Here is a 5,000-nt window from a genome sequence, read left to right as displayed (position 1 = left end):
TTTACATTTTTGTTCATTTGATGAATCACCACCTTTGTATATATTCTATTATGCCTTAATTTAAAGTCCAGGTTTTCACAATCCAGTCCATTTTATTTCACATTTAAATTCCTCCAAATTGTCTTTACATTTATTCCAGGGAATACCCTTGGCCAAACCACCTCAGAGGCAGGCATTTTGATTTCCTTTTTCACCATCATCTTATAACATGTTTTCACATTTAACTGACACAAAAACTTTTTTCCCTTTTTATCAATAACATACATTTCAGGAAATCCCCAATCTCCTATTTTTACAGTCTCTTTCTCAATCCTTTGCACCCACCCTTCTGGTAGGCTTGTTTTAATGTTTTCACATTCACAATCCACTTTAGATTTCTCAATTTCATCATCCCATCCTACTACACAATCATATATAGCTCTATTTGGCAAAAAACCTTTAACATATTCATATGCCATGTCTTTCACTTTCCTAACTCCCGCCCTCATAAACAACTTATTATAAAGCATTTTCCCTCCCCTTTTAATTTTTGGATTCAGAAATAATGGCTGGTCAAGTACTTGATTTATATTGTCACATTCATAATTAACATTAACCAAAAACTCAGCCCAAGCACTAAATACTTCTTGATAAAACATTGGCATTTTCTCAGTCATAGGTTTTTTAAAAGCCATAAACAGTCCTTCCTCACCACATCCTCCACCTTTATTTAAAAAAAATTTCATATATCCCTTCCACCCATACTGTACTTTGTCACATAAATATTTTTTTATTGTTTTAACTCTTATTGCTTTCCTCTTAACCTCTAAGTCTATCAACCTCAGACCTCCCTCCTTATAGTCTGCTATCAGTGTTTTTGTTGATATTTTAATTCCTTTACCTCCCCACACAAAATTATTCACAGCCTCTTTTATTCCGTTCAAAACCCAGTCTGGCATGTCAATTGCTCCCATCACATAATTGCATTTAGTGAGTATTAACGAATTAGCCACAACTACCTTTCCTCTTAATCTCAATTCTCTTTGCCTCCAGAAATTAAGTACTTGTTTTATTTTATTTAAAACTCCAGTCCATGTGGCATCTCTAGCCTCTTTCGCATTTACTCCAATATTCACTCCTAATATCCTTAAATACTCTTTCGTTATTTTAAATGGAACATCTGACCCTTTTATCTCCACCCCTCCTATACTTATTATTTCTGACTTGTCAACATTTATCTTTGCACCTGAAGCTTTTCCATATTTTTCTATCTGCATTTTTATTCTCTTAACACTCTCTACATCCTTGACAGTAAAAGTTGTGTCATCAGCATATTGGTGGATTACACTTACTCCTCCATAAGGAATTTGAATACCTCTTATTTCTTTATCACTTTTTATCAAAGATGCCAGCGGCTCCGCTGTTATTGAATATAACAAAGCAGATAATGGGCACCCTTGTCTGACTGACCTTTCTAATGGAAAGGGGTCAGTTAATGCCCCATTAATTTTAACACAGCTCCGGGCATTGTCATATATTAATTTGATCCATTTTCTTATTCTGTCTCCAAACCCATATCTCGCCATTGTCTGCTCAATAAAACTGTGCTCCACTCTATCAAAAGCTTTATTCAAATCCACAGATAAAACCAACCCCCCTTCCCCATCCTTTCCCATGTTTTCTACAACGTCTCTTATTGTACATATGATATCCATAATGTCTCTCCCCATTATACTGTATGCTTGGCTAGGCGACACAATACTCCCTACAACCTGTTTAATTCTATTGGCTATTACTTTTGTTAAAATTTTATAATCCGAATTAAGCAGACTCAAAGGCCTATAATTTTCCAACTTCAATGGATTTCCTTTATTTTTATATAAGATAGTTATTATTCCTAAGCCCATGGATCTCGGCATTTCCCCTCTCTCCTCCATACCTTTATACAACCTTAGCAGTATTGGTGCTAGGGTCCCTATGAAGGCCTTATAGAACTCATGTGTCAAACCATCCGAGCCCGGACTTTTATTCTTTTTTGTCTGATTTATTGCATCTTTTATTTCTTCAATACCTATATCTCTTTCGCACATATTCTTCTCATCCTCGTCTAGCTTCACGTTCACAGTACTCAAGACTTCATCCACACATTCTTGTTTTACACCCTCTTTCTTGAATAATTCCCTATAAAAATTCTCCACTTCTCCTATTATCCCAACAAAATCATTTATTTTATCGCCTTTTCTATTTTCTAACTCTACAATGTGTTTTCTCCTCTGCTTTTTATTTTCTAAATTTAGGAAGAATTTTGTACTTCTTTCTCCCTCTAAAGCATACTGAGCTCTACTTCTTATTATAGCTCCCTTGCTTTTTTCCTTTTCATACTCCTCTAATTCTGTTTTTAACCTCCAAAAGCACTCTTCACTGTACTCAGGATTATTTTCTATTTTTTCCGCTTCCCCTTTTAATGCATTTTCCAAAGCTTCTGCTCATAAAATCTCTTTGTTTTGAATACCTAATACTTCTTTTTTTAATTTTCTCTTTCATTCCCTCCCACCATTCACATACATTTTCCTCAAATAGAGAATTCTGCATTTCATAATTTATACATTTTACAATATTTTCTTTATATGCCTCTTCATTTAACAGATTTGCATTCAGACACCACAAACCCCCTCCCCTCTCCTCTTCACTTACACCCATCTTGACTGTCATCACAGCATGATCACTTAAACTGACAAACTTATATTTCACATTTTTAACATATTTTAACATTTCTCTTTTTGCCAAACATAAATCTATACGACTCTGTTTCAAATTACCCATCACCATTTGTCTTCTCGAAAATTCTCTTTTATATGGATTCTCTTCCCTCCACACATCTACTATGTCTTCATTCTGCATCCACTCTGTTAAGAACTTTCTTGACCCATCAGATTTAAAATTAGCACTACTGGAAGCATCCAGTCTCGTGCACCACACGTTGAAATCCCCAACTACTATACACTTCTCTTTCCATTGTGTCTTCATTTCCTTAAAGACTTATTTTCTGTCAATCTCTATATTCGGTGCATAAATGTTTATAAGCCTAAACATTTCATTACAAAACTTAAATTCAAGTCCTAGCATTCTCCCATTTCCATCTTTATAAATTTGTTTCACATTTTGCACTCTGTCTCTTTTTATCAAAATCGCCACTCCACATGCTTTTACATTTCCATGACTCACATAAATTTCCCCCTCCCAACTCTTTTTTATATTGTCCATTATATCCCCTGTCCAATGCGTCTCTTGTAGGCATAGCACATCAGCTTTTAACAGTCTCTTCACCCTCTCAAACTTTTTTAGGTCTCTTAGCCCGTTACTGTTCAGACACGCAATGTGCAAAATACCCCACATAATGATTATCACAGTTTTTAAGGGATTTATACTCATTCCAATTAAATCAAACTCTTACTTTCTGCCTTTTGCTCCTCCAGTCTTTCCTTCTTTCTTTTTTTCAATATACCTTTCCCCTCACATGTATCCATGTCTTCCTCTCCGTTTTTCACAGGATTTTCTATCATTTCTTTCTCCTTTCCTCCCCCTTCGTCTTTCTTCATTCCTCTTCTCTCCAGATGTTTTTCTCCTTGACTTTTAGCATTACCACCTTCTTCATTGTCATTTTTTTCCGTCTTCCCGTTTCCATCTTCACACTCCAGACCTCTCTGATCCATCTCTTTACCTGCTGTTCTTTTTTTCTTCTTTCTCTGTCTCATCTGTTGCCCCGCGCCCGCCTCCTCTGGGCTGCTCTCACTCTTAGTATCTCCCCTGTTTGTCGCTCTCTCTTTCTCTCCCCAAGTGCTTTGACTCATCTCTCCTTCAACAATTACCTCTTCCTCTTCTTTTTCTTCACTCTCCAGCTCCTCGTACAGATCTTCCATTATCCCCTCGCCGTTCCTTTCTTCCATCATAGCCGGCGTTTCACACACGCACAGTCCTGGCCGCATTCCACACACTTCACAATTCACCTCTTTGCACTCTCTTGCATAGTGTCCTTGTTTATCGCATCTAAAACACCTAAAGCTCGGGCAGTCCCTCACAACATGTCCCGGTTGTATACACAAACGGCAAACCTTCACTTGTCGGTCATGTATCACCCTAAAGTGTTCTGTCCCTCCGAGCGTCTCAAATTTCGTTGAATAGGGCAACGATTTAACAACATTATTGAACTTAACTTTTAAAAACCTTGTCCCATCCGCGATGTCGGTTCCCGGCCACATTCTCCTCTTGATTTTAGACGCTTCTGTTACTCCCCAATCCTTTAGTTTGCTCAATATTTCTTCATCTTGAATATACATAGGCAGTCCTAAGAAAGAAACAACCACCTCCATGCAATCCACTTCCTTCACCATTACACGACTGTTTTTTATCTTCAAACCATCCAGAATTTTTCCTTTTGCCTTCATATCTTCCATTGTTAACTCATACTCTTTTGGAGATTTATACCTGCAACCGATCACTCCTCCGCATTCTTCCTTCACACTCTTTAATAGTTCCATCATTGTGATTCTGTCCTCCCCCTCCATCTCCACCAGCACCGTCAGTTCCTTTCCATAGCTGCGCTCTCCATCTCTCTTGTCCTGCATGTTTCGACCTCTTCCCGTCTCCTGTTGTCCAGCCATTTCTCTTTCCTCGCTGTGTGAGGTATTTATCCCCAAACAGCACGACACTGTTTGAGGATTAAATGACCCCCCAACACGCAAACACTCCTTTGGAGCAGTTTTTCCAAACAATGTGAAAAGAATTGAATCCTTTACTCCACTCAAACAAACACACTCCTTCTTCCTCCTTGCTTCTCTCACTGTACCACTTCCTGTCACCACTAGGGAGCGCTCAAGGTGGTATGGCCATAAGCGAGGGCTGCTCCAAAAAGTGGGCTATTTAAAGATCAGCCTCCGTAAAAGCCAGCATATTATATAAATAGTGAAGAAAAGGCAAAAGCTTACAGCACCTGGTATTCCCAGGCGGTCTCCCATCCAAGT

At 38.0% G+C, this 5,000-nt stretch overlaps 1 non-coding gene across 1 annotated transcript in view; it reads right to left on the bottom strand.

The window, feature by feature from the left end:
- Positions 1-4,957: 4,957 nt before the first annotated feature.
- The window catches only part of LOC141300614 (5S ribosomal RNA), a 119-nt gene continuing 76 nt past the window's right edge, over positions 4,958-5,000 (bottom strand). Inside the window, exon 1 of the ribosomal RNA XR_012342008.1 lies at positions 4,958-5,000. This exon is cut by the window's right edge and continues 76 nt beyond it. This is a non-coding gene — a ribosomal RNA (5S ribosomal RNA).

Source organism: Garra rufa, chromosome 1 (assembly GCF_049309525.1).
Source record: "Garra rufa chromosome 1, GarRuf1.0, whole genome shotgun sequence".
Taxonomy (NCBI): domain Eukaryota; kingdom Metazoa; phylum Chordata; class Actinopteri; order Cypriniformes; family Cyprinidae; genus Garra; species Garra rufa.
The sequence above is the reverse complement of the archived record's forward strand: the minus strand, read 5'-3'. Positions and strand labels throughout refer to the sequence as shown.